The sequence below is a fragment of the Narcine bancroftii genome, chromosome 3, assembly GCF_036971445.1.
Source record: "Narcine bancroftii isolate sNarBan1 chromosome 3, sNarBan1.hap1, whole genome shotgun sequence".
Taxonomy (NCBI): Eukaryota; Metazoa; Chordata; class Chondrichthyes; order Torpediniformes; family Narcinidae; genus Narcine; species Narcine bancroftii.
This window is the reverse complement of record NC_091471.1, coordinates 366,497,146-366,514,277: the sequence shown is the minus strand read 5'-3', so window position 1 is coordinate 366,514,277 and position 17,132 is coordinate 366,497,146. Positions and strand designations below refer to the sequence as shown.

Sequence of the window (17,132 nt, the reverse complement as noted above, 5' to 3'; positions counted from 1 at the left end):
TTTAATAATGAGCTGCATTAAGAGGGTGAGGTTTTAGACTGTAGTATTATTAATTGATCATCACCAACAAATCTGATCTTTTTCAGTGGGGGAAAGAGCACAGGTCACTTTCATACCAATTATTTTTCTTCTCATTCTTCCAATTTAATCTTTGCTACGATTTCACCCCCGTAACATCCAGTCTCTGATACTAAACAAATCCTAAAGCAACAGCCGACTTCCCTGACACAGCAAATCTCAAGCGCAAGACAATGCCAAGTACTCGCACGATTTTCACATCCTCAAATACCCGGCCAAATGCGATCAATCTGCAAATTCTCAATCCAGCAGTCCCTTCCTTTGAGCTTTCACAAGAGTTTTGTTCATGGCTCTCGCAATAGTAGTAATATATCTGCAACTGCAGACTTTCGTATTTCACATGGCTCTTGCATTAGCTGGGATGAAAACTTTTCTCTCTCAAGATCTTGCATGATGCTCTGCTTGACTCATCCTTTTCAACTTTCTGGCAACCTTTGAAACAAATTACCTCATAAGCTCCAATTCAGTGTCTGTCACCATAGTCTTATTAGAACTCCTCAGGGTTCATTGTCACATTATACCAAGTCCAATGAGAAGGATACATTTAAGCCAGAAGTCCAGCAATTCCACTCCAACATGTGGAGAGCAAGAACACATTACAATGTGTAGTTTTAGGTGAAGGTCAGTTAGTACATGTCAAGGGCAGCACGAGATCACTATTCTGATGTGATGTATGTTCCCTGATAGTTGCAGGGAAGAAACTGACTTTGAACCTGTTGGTGTGCGATTTCACATTCTTGAATCTTCTCTATAATGAGGGGAATAATTCTGTTGTCACTGCATTTCCCATTTTCTCAATGTGCTGCTATCATTTCCATAATAATGAACTGCAGCAATTTTCCCTCCCAATGAAAAATGTTAGGTGAACAAGGTTATAGTTTCCTGCTTGCTGACTTTTCCCCTATTTGAATAGAGGAAGTTGGGAGTGCTGCTATGCAAGTAATTCTGATGCAAAGTCCACAGACTGTTCAACAGGCTTTAATTAGCTTAAACTTGTGCACACCACTCTCAGTATCTTGCTGGCTTATCGTGTCTGACTGTCCCTGAAGGGGCCAGCTTGAGTCTTTATAAGGGCCAGTGATTGACAGCCAGCAGGTGGGGCCAGCCTCCCAAGTGGTTGCCCCCAGCAGTAGGCTCCTAGGAGTGCAGCCAGTGTAGTGGTTGTATCACCTCATGTACAGAAACATGCAAGATTAAAACCAATGCATTCATTCTTTTGAGATCCTAGCAAGCAGATTTCAGGGGACTGGTTTATCTTTAGTCATGTTAGTTTGCGTGGTATATTTTCTTTGGTAGCATTTATTGCTTTAGGTCCTTCCCTCCCACAAGTCCTTAAGTTTCAACTACTCTGGGTACAAAATATAAGAAGAATAGGAAATAATAACCCAAGCTTAACTGAGCTATTACCTCCCTTTTCAAATATAGTACATTTACCCATATCTGAAAAGCTTGGGTCTGGACAGTTTTCAGTTATTGTTTTTTTTCTCCTGGTTAATGGAACAAAAATTGGAAAAAACCCAGAAACACAACAGTAGCATCAGCCATTGCTGGTCTTCAACATCTCTCCACCACCATGGCCGGTCCTGACTACAGTCCCCACTCCTGCCCAGGAGCCAGGGGTCCTCGGTCCTGTCTGGGAGGCTGTTCTCCTTGATGCCGCTGGGACAAAGGAATCTTTTGACTGCTTGCGGCCGGAAGCAGCGGCACACAGTTCGTAAACCAAGTAGAGCGGAGGGTAAAGAAGAAATGGAAAGAGAGAGGGGAGGGCGTTACCTGAAATTAGGACAATCGGCATTTTAATTTCTCCCCGTGCGCTGCCTGACCCACTGACTTCCTCCAGTCGCTCAATGATGGCACGAGATTCCAGCCTGCTTCTCTAAACTAACATCAAGCTGTTCAGCGTCTGTCTTCCTGTCTGATTCTGAGCTCTGTTGTTTCCAAACTGGCGCCAAGAGTGCCAGAGCTCTTTTTTTTTTCAATTTGTGACGTCATGTCGGTGCTACAAAAAAGTTTGGTTAATGGATCATTTCAGTTAACGCAACTTCAGGTAAGGGGGAAAATGTTCTTGCCAAAGCTTTTATTCTTATCATTTAGTCATCTTTTTCTGGTATCTGAAATGTCCTCAATCTCCTGGCCTGCCACAAATCTTCACAATTTATGTGCCTTTTCTTTCAACTTGAAACCACCACAACATTTCCTTGGTTAGCTATGTGTAAACTTTTTCCAGAATCTTGCATCTTCTATTAAGAAATACCTTGAGAATTGTGAAATATCTCTTTAAAATGCTCTCCACTACCATCTTGGCTTTTACTTTCCCCTACGCTTCTCAAATGTTCCCTCTGTCTCTCACTACAATTTATCTTAAAGCTCTAATCTCAACTGGAGAATTGAAACTTGTTCTAATGGAATGGTTCCCTCCATCTCTGGTATTGTGCCCCAAGGAATTGAAACTCTTCTCCCAACTAAATTTTGACCTACATATTCAACTTGTAAGGGTCATGCATTTTAATGATAATTACTGCAAATATTGATACTGTTCCATTCACAAAAACTATGCAAGATCCACTGTAAAATTACATCAGAATTTCTGATCCCATTGGCCAATGCGAAAATGTTCAAGTTTGCTACTCAGTTTAAAGTACAAGCACAAACAGCTTATAACAAATACACTTTAAATGTGGCAATTCTACGTAATTTCAGCTTAAGCAAAAGTTCCAGTTGTTATGACATTATCACTGCTTGGTCCCAAACTAACACACTGCTAGTTATTGCATCATTATGTTCTTATACAAGCACGACAGTTTATATCAACCGGACTCTCTTGGGTATGAGGCTATAACCAACCTCTCCAGAAATCTGAATAAGTAGTTAGTGGAGTAACTGTCTCCCAGTTCTAGAGACAGGGATCCAATTCTGACTTCTAGTCCTATCTATAGGGAGTACACATTCTCCTTACGACCATGTGGGTTAACTCCCACATCCCAAAAAATTTGGCTTGGTAGATTAATTGTCTATATAATTTGGAAGAAATTGATAGGATTGTAGATTATTAAATATACACACACAAACACACACAGGGTCAAAGACCTGGTCTCTGTTGTACGACTTTGATGAAACGAAGGTCAACAAAAATGCTGGTAACTTTCAACAGACTAGGTAGCATTGATTGAATGAAAAGATGGAGAGGAAGAAATACTCAAAGAACTCATCTTTTGTGTACCATAGTACATAGATTTAACTCTCCACTTCTCAGTTTAGGAACATACAGTAGCTCCTCAACTTATGATAGGTTTGCATTCTGTTAAACCCATCGTAAGTTGAAAAATTGTAAGTCAAAAAAGAATACTGCACTGAACATCATAGCCTAGCCTACCTCAGAACAGTTATCGTAGCCTACAGTTGGGCAAGAATCATCAACTGTTAAGTTGCATGGGTACTCATCATTCATGATGGGATGCAAAAAACACAAAATTAAAAAAAACTTTCAACACCAGCATCGGGTAAGAGTAGCGTACTGCACATCACAAGTGCGGAAATAAATCAAAATTTGAAGTACAGATTCTACCGAATCTGTATTGCTATCGAACTGTCGTAACTTTGGCAGTCAAATCAATTTGGAAAGATTAAATAACAATTCTCGAATTGGAAGGAAGAATGACAGAGCGAGCACTAATTGCACACAGGTTTTGATTTGTGAAAAATCAAGTGAATAATAAAGTGACTCAGGGAGGGGCAGATGGCAACTCTCAAAAGAAAAAATAATTTATGTTTCAGAACTGGGAAAGTGAGAAAACAAGTTAATCTTGTCACTGTAGTAATCCATAATACACCTTCACATTTATTATTACCTACTTCATTTTGAAACAATTCACAAATTGATAGCTGGCATGGAGGAATTAGATGGAACCCAAAAGGAAGGTTGAGGAGATAAAATTTGGGAATGACATGGTTACAAATGAAGGATTTATGGATTCAGTTAACAAACTTGAGAGCAATGTAAAATGATAATACTTAGAATGTTATGTATTGTTCTAGTCATTGCAGCAACTTGCAAAACTTTTCATTTTCCTTGGTTAATGAGATGAACATGCTATTGCCTTAGAATAACTCACATGTTATAGCTTTGATGGTCCAGTGATTTGTAAATTTAAAACATTTCATGTTTCGTCCTTGATCTATTATCAGTTGTTTGTTTATGCCATTGTGACATGGTCAAAGAAACATACCATTTGCACCAACCACCCAGTTACGCCAAACCTAAATTTATCCCATTCTTTTTATTTTCCCTATTTTGTCATCCCCCCCACCAGATTATATCATTCTCCTGCACACTAAAGGTGATTTTCAGTGTCTACCAACCCACAAGCACTGGACCACAAAACTCGCTTCATTTTACTCTTCTACCACCACTGACTACCTAATATTAGGACTTGCATATCATTCCAACAGTAGTACTGTTTACCCATGACCTCGAGCAGGGGATTGCCTATATGATGTGCAACCCTGTTCCATCCATCAAAATCCTACTGCAATCTCACCTCTCCCTTTATTATCCCCCCCCCCTCTCTTTTCTCTTCCCTTTCCCTATTAGATGAAACATGGCCTAATGAGTACTCACAGATTTTCATTTTTAAAATACTATTTTCACCCCATGGGTGGGAGAAAAAGATTTATTTTGATGCAATTTTGATTCACAGTAAAGAAAAATCCCAAGATCGTCATGTTTCAATTTGCACCAAGGCACAGCACATTTTGAGCGTCCAAGCTCAAAGATCTGACTCAAGCTAGCACATAATTTTCTTGTTCTTTAACATCAGTACATTGTGTAATACTAAAAGTGCCTTCATGAGCTTGTATCACCGTTGGTGCCCATGTGACATCATTGCATCAAGAGGAACTACAGAAACTGAACTATAATTTGCACAACATGCAAACAAAGTTTTCAAAATCCACCTGCCTAATGCAGCCCCAATCTGTAATGCTGCCAAGATAAGAATGAAATAAGTGTGATGCATTTATGACAAATCTTCCCGTTCAAGGATAATTTTCCATCTGAAAATCACTGAATTTAAGCAACATTTAGTCACATTGAAATGTTTATGCAAGTTTTTTTTTAATTTAACACTAAGTCAATTAAAATCTTGAAATCAGATTACTCATGTCTAGCAATCAAATCAAGTCACCTTTATTGATCATTCATACCATGCTTACACAGCAAAGAGGAGGAAAGATTAAAACAAGAGGACATGAGTTAAGAATTAAGGGGCAGAGGTTTAGAGGTAACATGAGGGGGAACTTCTTGACTCAGAGAGTGGTAGCCGTGTGGAATGAGCTTCGGGGAGAAATAGTGGCGGCGGAGTCAATTGTATTATTTAAGAAAAGGTTGGACGGATCTATGGATGAGAAGAAGATGGAGGGTGATGGGCATTGTGCAGGGAGGTGGGTGTTTGGTTCGGTGCGGACTAGAAGGGCCTAATGGCCTGTTTCCGTGCTGTAATTGTTGTTATGTTAAAGATGAGATAGCATTTCTCCAGGACCATAGAACATATTTACATAAACACAAGTTAGACTAGAGGTTAAACACATTATAATATTAAAATATTAAGGCATATATAGTAAACCTATCCACTTAGGTTCTGGGAATTCAGGAGCCTGATGGCTTGGGGAAAAAAAAACTATTGCCCAATCTGGATGTAAGGGCCTGAGGGCTGCAGTACCTCCCTACCAGATATCAGAAGGGAAAAAAGTTTACATGAGGGGTGTGTGAAGCCCTTCACAATGTTTATTGCCTTTCATCTTCATCGTGTGTTGTAGACGTCCTTCATGGTAGGAAGAGAGCCCCCAATGATCTTTTGTGCCAACTTCACTACCCTCTGCAAGGTCTTGCGGTCCGAGGTGGTGCAAACCAGGCGGTGATGGGGTTGCACGGGATGCTCTCAATCCATCCTCTGTAGAATGTCGTGAGGGTGGAGGTTGGGAGATGGACTTTCCTCCTCAGCCATGGCTTTCTTGGCTATGGAGCTGGTATTAAGGGACCAGGTGAGAGTCTCTGCCACCTGCCCTCCAAGAAACTTGATACATTTGATTATCTCAACAGTAGAGCCATCAATGGTTCCCCACCCCCCCCCCCCCCCCACACCCACACCCCAGTCTTATTTGGGGGTGGGAATTAATAAAACTCTACAGTTTATTCCTTAACTACCTCAATGATCTCTAAAAATACCACTGGCCAATTACAGAATAGTTTATATTTCTTTTTAAATTAATAAACAACATTGCTACTTAGCACGGAACTGTAATCCGTGAAATGCTATTTCAAATGCAACCTGCAGCCTGTATTGTTTTGCCAAATGGAAAGAACTGGAGCCACGCCAGAAAATTCCCAGTAGGTCAAGTCTAACTGCATAGATAGATTTAGAGACAGAAGGACAAGACAAAAGGTCAAGAACGCAAGTTACCTAAACAACCCTCCTATAACTGACAAAATATACTCACATACTTCACGAATGCTATTCAATAAAGCCAATCCCCAACGAAAACAATTTTTACAACGAAACCACACGGATTATCTGTTTCACCTTGCGAAAAAAAATCTTTCAACCAATTAAATTTCACGATGCGAATCTCGCCTGAATTGTTAAAAAAATCTACTTTCTTTAGATTTGATCAAGTTGTGTTGGTGGAACTTTAAATCTCGAACTGTTTTTGTTGGCATATTAGCTCAGCGCTTCAGCACGAATAGCCAATCCAGACAAATAATGTCCGAAATAGGTTGCGAGGGGCACGATTTGACCCCGACATCGGTACAAACTGGAAGATCTTTGGAAAATACATTTTACTCGACTGCTTGAGTCTCCCCAACCTGGTTTCTCAGGCCTGATCAACAGCCCAATTGCAACCTTTTCGGTGCTGAAACCGCAGCAAACAAAAAAAAAGCCCAAAAGTTGCTGCTCGAACTCCCGTGAGCCGGGTAGGGTCCCCTCCGTCCTGATGTGCCTCTTCCCCACCCCCCTCCACATATGCCGACTGGTCCGTCGAGCTCCTCCAGGTGGAGGTGTGTGTGTGTTCAGGACAGTCATCGGGATTTATTTCGGCATCCCTTCCGAAGCTTGGTGCTGGAGCCTGGGGATCAGGTGCCAGAGGGGGTGGAGAGAGAGAGAGAGGGGGGGTGGAGAGAGAGAGAGAGAGGGGGGGTGGAGAGAGAGAGAGAGGGGGGGTGGAGAGAGAGAGAGAGGGGGGGTGGAGAGAGAGAGAGAGGGGGGGTGGAGAGAGAGAGAGAGGGGGGGTGGAGAGAGAGAGAGAGGGGGGGTGGAGAGAGAGAGAGGGGGGGTGGAGAGAGAGAGAGGGGGGGTGGAGAGAGAGAGAGGGGGGGTGGAGAGAGAGAGAGGGGGGGGGTGGAGAGAGAGAGAGGGGGGGTGGAGAGAGAGAGAGGGGGGTGGAGAGAGAGAGAGGGGGGGTGGAGAGAGAGAGAGGGGGGGGTGGAGAGAGAGAGAGGGGGGGTGGAGAGAGAGAGGGGGGGTGGAGAGAGAGAGAGGGGGGGTGGAGAGAGAGAGGGGGGGTGGAGAGAGAGAGAGGGGGGTGGAGAGAGAGAGAGGGGGGTGGAGAGAGAGAGAGGGGGGGGTGGAGAGAGAGAGAGGGGGGGTGGAGAGAGAGAGAGGGGGGGTGGAGAGAGAGAGAGGGGGGGTGGAGAGAGAGAGAGGGGGGTGGAGAGAGAGAGAGGGGGTGGAGAGAGAGAGAGGGGGTGGAGAGAGAGAGAGGGGGTGGAGAGAGAGAGGGGGTGGAGAGAGAGAGAGGGGGGGTGGAGAGAGAGAGAGGGGGGGTGGAGAGAGAGAGAGGGGGGGTGGAGAGAGAGAGAGGGGGGGTGGAGAGAGAGAGAGGGGGGTGGAGAGAGAGAGAGGGGGGTGGAGAGAGAGAGGGGGGTGGAGAGAGAGAGAGGGGGGTGGAGAGAGAGAGAGGGGGGTGGAGAGAGAGAGAGGGGGGGGTGGAGAGAGAGAGGGGGGGTGGAGAGAGAGAGAGGGGGGGTGGAGAGAGAGAGGGGGGGTGGAGAGAGAGAGGGGGGGTGGAGAGAGAGAGGGGGGGTGGAGAGAGAGAGGGGGGGTGGAGAGAGAGAGGGGGGGTGGAGAGAGAGAGGGGGGGTGGAGAGAGAGGGGGGGTGGAGAGAGAGAGGGGGGGGTGGAGAGAGAGAGGGGGGGTGGAGAGAGAGAGGGGGGGTGGAGAGAGAGAGAGAGGGGGGGGTGGAGAGAGAGAGAGAGGGGGGGTGGAGAGAGAGAGAGGGGGTGGAGAGAGAGAGAGGGGGTGGAGAGAGAGAGAGGGGGGTGGAGAGAGAGAGAGGGGGGGTGGAGAGAGAGAGAGGGGGGGTGGAGAGAGAGGGGGGGTGGAGAGAGAGAGAGGGGGGGTGGAGAGAGAGAGAGGGGGGGTGGAGAGAGAGAGAGGGGGGGTGGAGAGAGAGAGAGGGGGGTGGAGAGAGAGAGAGGGGGGTGGAGAGAGAGAGAGGGGGGTGGAGAGAGAGAGGGGGGGGTGGAGAGAGAGAGGGGGGGGTGGAGAGAGAGAGGGGGGGGTGGAGAGAGAGAGGGGGGGTGGAGAGAGAGAGGGGGGGTGGAGAGAGAGAGGGGGGGTGGAGAGAGAGAGGGGGGATGGAGAGAGGGGGGGATGGAGAGAGGGGGGGATGGAGAGAGGGGGGGATGGAGAGAGGGGGGGATGGAGAGAGGGGGGGATGGAGAGAGGGGGGGATGGAGAGAGGGGGGGATGGAGAGAGGGGGGGATGGAGAGAGGGGGGGATGGAGAGAGGGGGGGATGGAGAGAGGGGGGGATGGAGAGAGGGGGGGATGGAGAGAGGGGGGGATGGAGAGAGGGGGGGATGGAGAGAGGGGGGGATGGAGAGAGGGGGGGATGGAGAGAGGGGGGGATGGAGAGAGGGGGGGATGGAGAGAGGGGGGGATGGAGAGAGGGGGGGATGGAGAGAGGGGGGGATGGAGAGAGGGGGGGATGGAGAGAGGGGGGGATGGAGAGAGGGGGGGATGGAGAGAGGGGGGGATGGAGAGAGGGGGGGATGGAGAGAGGGGGGGATGGAGAGAGGGGGGGATGGAGAGAGGGGGGGATGGAGAGAGGGGGGGATGGAGAGAGGGGGGGATGGAGAGAGGGGGGGATGGAGAGAGGGGGGGATGGAGAGAGGGGGGGGATGGAGAGAGGGGGGGATGGAGAGAGGGGGGGATGGAGAGAGGGGGGGATGGAGAGAGGGGGGGATGGAGAGAGGGGGGGATGGAGAGAGGGGGGGATGGAGAGAGGGGGGGATGGAGAGAGGGGGGGATGGAGAGAGGGGGGGATGGAGAGAGGGGGGGATGGAGAGAGGGGGGATGGAGAGAGGGGGGGATGGAGAGAGGGGGGGATGGAGAGAGGGGGGGATGGAGAGAGGGGGGGATGGAGAGAGGGGGGGATGGAGAGAGGGGGGGATGGAGAGAGGGGGGGATGGAGAGAGGGGGGGATGGAGAGAGGGGGGGATGGAGAGAGGGGGGGATGGAGAGAGGGGGGGATGGAGAGAGGGGGGGATGGAGAGAGGGGGGGATGGAGAGAGGGGGGGATGGAGAGAGGGGGGGATGGAGAGAGGGGGGGATGGAGAGAGGGGGGGATGGAGAGAGGGGGGGATGGAGAGAGGGGGGGATGGAGAGAGGGGGGGATGGAGAGAGGGGGGGATGGAGAGAGGGGGGGATGGAGAGAGGGGGGGATGGAGAGAGGGGGGGATGGAGAGAGGGGGGGATGGAGAGAGGGGGGGATGGAGAGAGGGGGGGATGGAGAGAGGGGGGGATGGAGAGAGGGGGGGATGGAGAGAGGGGGGGATGGAGAGAGGGGGGGATGGAGAGAGGGGGGGATGGAGAGAGGGGGGGATGGAGAGAGGGGGGGATGGAGAGAGGGGGGGATGGAGAGAGGGGGGGATGGAGAGAGGGGGGGATGGAGAGAGGGGGGGATGGAGAGAGGGGGGGATGGAGAGAGGGGGGGATGGAGAGAGGGGGGGATGGAGAGAGGGGGGGATGGAGAGAGGGGGGGATGGAGAGAGGGGGGGATGGAGAGAGGGGGGGATGGAGAGAGGGGGGGATGGAGAGAGGGGGGGATGGAGAGAGGGGGGGATGGAGAGAGGGGGGGATGGAGAGAGGGGGGGATGGAGAGAGGGGGGGATGGAGAGAGGGGGGGATGGAGAGAGGGGGGATGGAGAGAGGGGGGGATGGAGAGAGGGGGGGATGGAGAGAGGGGGGGATGGAGAGAGGGGGGGATGGAGAGAGGGGGGGATGGAGAGAGGGGGGGATGGAGAGAGGGGGGGATGGAGAGAGGGGGGGATGGAGAGAGGGGGGGGATGGAGAGAGGGGGGGATGGAGAGGGGGGGATGGAGAGAGGGGGGGATGGAGAGAGGGGGGGATGGAGAGAGGGGGGGATGGAGAGAGGGGGGATGGAGAGAGGGGGGGATGGAGAGAGGGGGGGATGGAGAGAGGGGGGGATGGAGAGAGGGGGGGATGGAGAGAGGGGGGGATGGAGAGAGGGGGGATGGAGAGAGGGGGGGATGGAGAGAGGGGGGGATGGAGAGAGGGGGGGATGGAGAGAGGGGGGGATGGAGAGAGGGGGGGATGGAGAGAGGGGGGGATGGAGAGAGGGGGGGATGGAGAGAGGGGGGGATGGAGAGAGGGGGGATGGAGAGAGGGGGGGATGGAGAGAGGGGGGGATGGAGAGAGGGGGGGATGGAGAGAGGGGGGGATGGAGAGAGGGGGGGATGGAGAGAGGGGGGGATGGAGAGAGGGGGGGATGGAGAGAGGGGGGGATGGAGAGAGGGGGGGATGGAGAGAGGGGGGGATGGAGAGAGGGGGGGATGGAGAGAGGGGGGGATGGAGAGAGGGGGGGATGGAGAGAGGGGGGGATGGAGAGAGGGGGGGATGGAGAGAGGGGGGGATGGAGAGAGGGGGGATGGAGAGGGGGGGGATGGAGAGGGGGGGGATGGAGAGAGGGGGGGATGGAGAGAGGGGGGGATGGAGAGAGGGGGGGATGGAGAGAGGGGGGGATGGAGAGAGGGGGGGATGGAGAGAGGGGGGGATGGAGAGAGGGGGGATGGAGAGAGGGGGGATGGAGAGAGGGGGGATGGAGAGAGGGGGGATGGAGAGAGGGGGGATGGAGAGAGGGGGGATGGAGAGAGGGGGGATGGAGAGAGGGGGGATGGAGAGAGGGGGATGGAGAGAGGGGGGATGGAGAGAGGGGGGATGGAGAGAGGGGGGGGGATGGAGAGAGGGGGGGATGGAGAGAGGGGGGGATGGAGAGAGGGGGGGATGGAGAGAGGGGGGGATGGAGAGAGGGGGGGATGGAGAGAGGGGGGATGGAGAGAGGGGGGGATGGAGAGAGGGGGGGATGGAGAGAGGGGGGGATGGAGAGAGGGGGGGATGGGAGAGGGGGGGATGGAGAGAGGGGGGGATGGAGAGAGGGGGGGGATGGAGAGAGGGGGGATGGAGAGAGGGGGGGATGGAGAGAGTGAGCCGCTGAAAGAGGAAGTGGGTGTCACAAAGCCACTGCATGAGGGACGTGAGAGACGTGATCCACGAACGCCAGGGTCGCCGCAAAATAAGGATGTGACTGTTGACCGGCGATCGGTAGATTAGCCCCGGGCCCTGGTTCACTCCAGCGCTCAGATTCAAGACACCCACCTTCCCCACCCACACCTTTCCGGAATGAAGCAGGCAGTGAACCCGAATTCTTCATCGGAAAAGTGCTGCTCCATCTCCGCCACACATGCCTGGAATCTTAATCCGTCCAGGCCGATTAAAAGCACGAGTTGATGATGGAGTTTCCAGACAGGGCGGGGATTTTAATTTAGCACCGGTGTTCATGGAGCAAAATAAATGCTTGATCGGATATGGGTAGCCCGTGGCCTATACAATTTAGCATGCAATTCGCATTTACTATCAGTAGGCGAATAGATGCCTCGAAAGAACTGCAAGGCAGTGAACTATGAAATAGACTGCATTTAAGAGAAGATCAGGCCGTTCGAAGAGTTCGCCCAGTAGATTTTCAATGCGCTGGAGGGGAGAGAGAGAAGAAAAAGTACGTAACAAAGTTTGTCGAGAAAAAGATTGTGGTTCAAGGAGGAGAACGCCACAAGGTGGAATACGATGAAATTTAAAGAGCTGGGCGCTTCATTAAATGCGTGTTTCCTTCCTCAATCACCTGTAGACATTGGGCCCCCAAAACATGCAGAGTTGAACCAGAAGTGCAGGGTTTTCATGAACAACTCGCCTTCGACAGCACATCGCCATTTGTTCTAGATACGCACGTTGCGCGCTTTGTCACCATAACCCTACACTTTCTACTCAATATGTTCACTAATAGTCTCCGTCGCCAAGTTTTTATTTCCTGAATCCATCCCCAGCTTTAAATTGATGCCTGAACCCCTACATCGGGCCAACGTATCCTCATGTTCTGGGAATGATTAATACTGTTCGAAACAAAAGAAGGAATGCTCTTAAATTGGGAATGGATGCACATTCAATAGATGACCCAATTTGGTCTCCAACTTGAGGGTCGTGTGCACATAAAAACAATCATCTTCTGAAAGAGAATGATGACGTGCAATACATTCTCCACATAATGCCTCTTAAAGCATCTATAATCCAATCCCCCTATTCATGTTCGCAAGTCTTTACCTTGTCGGGATGCCTTGGGATCACAACGTCATTCGGTAGGATCCTGCGATGCTCTGCTGCTCTTATTCAGACTAATGATTGTACGTCAGTCGTCGGAGTCGGCTCCACTGGGTCCTAATCACCGTCCTTTACGTCGTTCCACATTTACAATGCTTGTGAATACGGTCTTCCTTCAGGAAGACGGAGAGTCGCCCCTCGGTCAAGCGCCCCTCACAGAAATGAGGTCCCAACAGGAATGAACTCTCAACCTCTGGTTTACAAGACCAGGGCTCCAACCACTGAGCAATCGGAGCCAATGTCTTCTTTGGCTTGGCTTCGCGGGCGAAGATTTATGGAGGGGGTAAAAAGTCCACGTCAGCTGCAGGCTCGTTTGTGGCTGACCAGTCCGATGCGGGACAGGCAGACACGATTGCAGCGGTTGCAAGGGAAAATTGGTGGGTTGGGGTTGGGTGTTGGGTTTTTCCTCCTTTGCCTTTTGTCAGTGAGGTGGGCTCTGCGGTCTTCTTCAAAGGAGGCTGCTGCCCGCCAAACTGTGAGGCGCCAAGATGCACGGTTTGAGGCGTTATCAGCCCACTGGCGGTGGTCAATGTGGCAGGCACCAAGAGATTTCTTTAGGCAGTCCTTGTACCTTTTCTTTGGTGCACCTCTGTCACGGTGGCCAGTGGAGAGCTCGCCATATAATACGATCTTGGGAAGGCGATGGTCCTCCATTCTGGAGACGTGACCCATCCAGCGCAGCTGGATCTTCAGCAGCGTGGACTCGATGCTGTCGACCTCTGCCATCTCGAGTACCTCGACGTTAGGGGTGTGAGCGCTCCAATGGATGTTGAGGATGGAGCGGAGACAACGCTGGTGGAAGCGTTCTAGGAGCCGTAGGTGGTGCCGGTAGAGGACCCATGAACAGGAGTGTGGGTATGACAACGGCTCTGTATACGCTTATCTTTGTGAGGTTTTTCAGTTGGTTGTTTTTCCAGACTCTTTTGTGTAGTCTTCCAAAGGCGCTATTTGCCTTGGCGAGTCTGTTGTCTATCTCATTGTCGATCCTTGCATCTGATGAAATGGTGCAGCCGAGATAGGTAAACTGGTTGACCGTTTTGAGTTTTGTGTGCCCGATGGAGATGTGGGGGGGCTGGTAGTCATGGTGGGGAGCTGGCTGATGGAGGACCTCAGTTTTCTTCAGGCTGACTTCCAGGCCAAACATTTTGGCAGTTTCCGCAAAGCAGGACGTCAAGCGCTGAAGAGCTGGCTCTGAATGGGCAACTAAAGCGGCATCATCTGCAAAGAGTAGTTCACGGACAAGTTTCTCTTGTGTCTTGGTGTGAGCTTGCAGGCGCCTCAGATTGAAGAGACTGCCATCCGTGCGGTACCGGATGTAAACAGCGTCTTCATTGTTGGGGTCTTTCATGGCCAATGTAACACAATAGCAAGTGACACAAAATTTGGTGACATCGCGAATAGTAATGAAAAATATCGACATTTATTCCAGGATCGAGATCAGGGAGTGGCAAATGGAATATAGCTGACAAGTGTCAGGTGTAGCCGTTTGGAAACCAGGGCAGAACTTGCACAGTGAATGGAGAGCAGAGACCTTGGGGTGGGGGTGCAGAGTTCCTTGAAAGTGTGAAATTAAGACGACCAGATGGTGAAGAAGACATTTAGCCCACTTGCCTTTCATGGGCAGGGTATAGAGTTCAGAAGTTGGAACCTCGTGATTCAGCTATGCAAAGTGTCAAAGCCGTCCATCTAGCAGAAGGACATCAATAAATTGGAAGTGATGTAGAGGTGATTCACCATAGAGTTTCCAGGATCAGAGGGCTTGAGTTTCAGGGGAGGTTAGCTCGGCTGAGACTTTAGATCCAAGGGTGATTTTAAGGAGGTTGACAAAAGTATGAGGATGTGGATAAAGTAAATAGAGTCTTTATTTTTCCAAAGTAGAAGTAATCCCTATATCATAGGTGCTCTGTGATTAGTAAGGGGTTACCTAACATGGTATGCGAGTGGAAAGAAAAAAAATTGAAAACTACTGTTCTAGAAGGAAAAGGCATAGGTTTAAGGTGAATGGGAATATACTTCAGAGGGATCCGAGGCCACCTTTTTACTCAGTGGGCAATCCACATCTGGAATGAGCTGTCAAAAGCATAATTACAATGTTCAAAAGGCATTCGGACAGATTCATGGATAGGAAGGGTTGAGAAGGATATGAACCAAATGCAGACAAATAGAACTAGCCCAGAATGTCAACTTGGTTGGAAAGGATGAGCTGGACCGAAGGTCCTGTTCTATGCTGTATGACTTATGTTTCCACAACTCGATAACAGATGTTTACATAATGCATTAACACAGTAAAAGGACTGAAGAGGTAAGAGAAATACTTAAAACTTAACTTGCCTCAACCATAGCAACAGGAATGGCAGAAATATAAACAGTGACTCCAAAGTAAACTCTCAATAGCTGTTTTTATGGTTAACTTTGGGAATACTAACCCTTCCCCTCATACCCAGCATCTTTACTCCCGATATTTTATTAAAAATCAATAGAGTACAAAATGTGGGACCTCATGATTCAGCTATGCAAAGTGTGGGTTAGACCACACTTAGATTTATAGATTTATTGCTCAGTTATAACTTTTCAAAAATAACTTTTTGATTTTATACATAGACCCACTGGATAATACATCAAATGGTCATCAAGGTCACCGAGGCATGCAATCTTAATTTTTTAAAAACTTTTTCCAGGCTGTAGCACCACAAGCCACATCTTTTCCTTGCCTTTCAGAAGTCCAAAGGTATCATCCCATTTGCCACTCTCTGGTTCATGCTTCCATTTCCATCAAGACCCTCTCTGCTTTTCAAGCAAAAACACCTTACTTCTTCCAATCCAGTAATCCAAAAACTCTCTTGATTTATTTGCACTTTACTGCTCACAATGCAGCTTGGAAGACTGATCCACTGTGCATATATGATGCCCTTATCTTAGTTTAGATTCTGAACTCAGCACGTCCTCAATTTTAAAAAGGCATCATATGGATGAGTGTTTCTGACCTGTTTGCTTCTATGATTCTAGGGTGCTCTATAATCACAAATACATAGCCAAAATAATGCAAATCAAGCAATTAAAATTTAAAAAATTAATTCAGCAACTTCTATGCTTATCCTATTCTTTGTTATAAATACTGTTTATATTAATGATCTATAAGATAATGTTGGAGCATGATTAGTAAACTTGTTGAAGACACAGAGCCAGTGGTAGAGTTGATACTGAAGAAGGTTGTCTCAGGTTAGAACAAGGGAATGGCAAATGGAATTTAACTTGAACAAGTGAAAAGCGAGGCATTTTTAGGTCGTTGGGCCAGGGCAGGACATACATAATGAATGTCAGGGTCCAAAGGAACGTGGTTGAATACAGAGACCTTGAGGTACAAGTTCCCTGAAAATTGCAACACAATTCAACGGAGTGGTGAAGAAGGCATAAGGTGGGCTTACCATCATCGACACAAGAGTGGAGACATCATGTTACACTTGTACAAATCGTTGGTTCGGCCATTCTTGGGGAATTAGGTGCAATGATGACATTAAACTAGAGAGGGTGCAGAAAATATTCACAGTAAGGTCGTCATAGAGTCACACAGCATGGAAATGGAGCTTTTGGCCCAAATTGTCCAAGCCAACCAAAGTGCTTTTGTGAGCAAGTCCTATTTGCCAACATTTGGCCATCTCCCTGTAAACCTTTCCTATCAATGAACCTGTCCAAATGTCTTGTAAAATTGTTATTGTCTCTTCCATTTCCTCTGGCAGCTCATTTCATATGCCCTCCAACTTCTGTGGAAAAAATCTACTCCTCAGGTTTTCTTTAAATCTTTCCTCTCTTGCATCAAATCTATGCCCTCAAATTTTAGACTCGCCTCCCACAGGAGCAAGGCTGTGACCACCCACCTAATTCAGGCCCCCTCATACACCTTTTAGTTAGATCACCCTCATTTCAGGAAAAAAACTTTATTCCATCTCTCCTTGTAACTCGAGCCGCTCAGTCCTGCCAATAACTTTGGGACTATTCTGCAACCTCTCTAGCTTACTCACATCCTTCCTATAGTGTGGTGACCAGAACTATACACAATATTCCAGGTGTGGTCTCATTGCTGTCTCGTACACTTGTAACATTGCATCCCTAACCTTGCACTGAATGCCCCCTTTGCCTATAATCTCTTGCTGTAATTTCCATGGCACATTACTAAGTAAACACTTGGCTTTGTCAGTTTAATGTTATTTCGAAGGCTTACACGATTCCTCTTTGCAGTTCATTTAGTTTGTAGAGGATTAGTGTTTCTCCATTTTTATTGATGAACCAACTGGGTGGGAGAATTACCTCAGAGATTTGAAACTATCT

At 48.9% G+C, this 17,132-nt stretch overlaps 1 protein-coding gene across 6 annotated transcripts in view; it reads right to left on the bottom strand.

Annotated features, from left to right (window-relative positions):
- LOC138759573 (monocarboxylate transporter 4-like) overlaps window positions 1–16,322 on the bottom strand; it is a 43,841-nt gene extending 27,519 nt beyond the window's left edge. For 3 of the 6 annotated variants that reach the window (XM_069930212.1, XM_069930219.1, XM_069930216.1), the window contains exon 1: window positions 12,750–12,841. The gene's annotated coding sequence lies outside the window, so the exon portion shown is untranslated. Of the gene's footprint in view, window positions 1–1,851; window positions 2,078–12,749; window positions 12,842–16,231 lie in introns of those variants that run through there. The other 3 variants (XM_069930215.1, XM_069930214.1, XM_069930218.1) reach the window with 3 other exon arrangements.
- Between the last annotated feature and the right edge of the window lie 810 nt (window positions 16,323–17,132).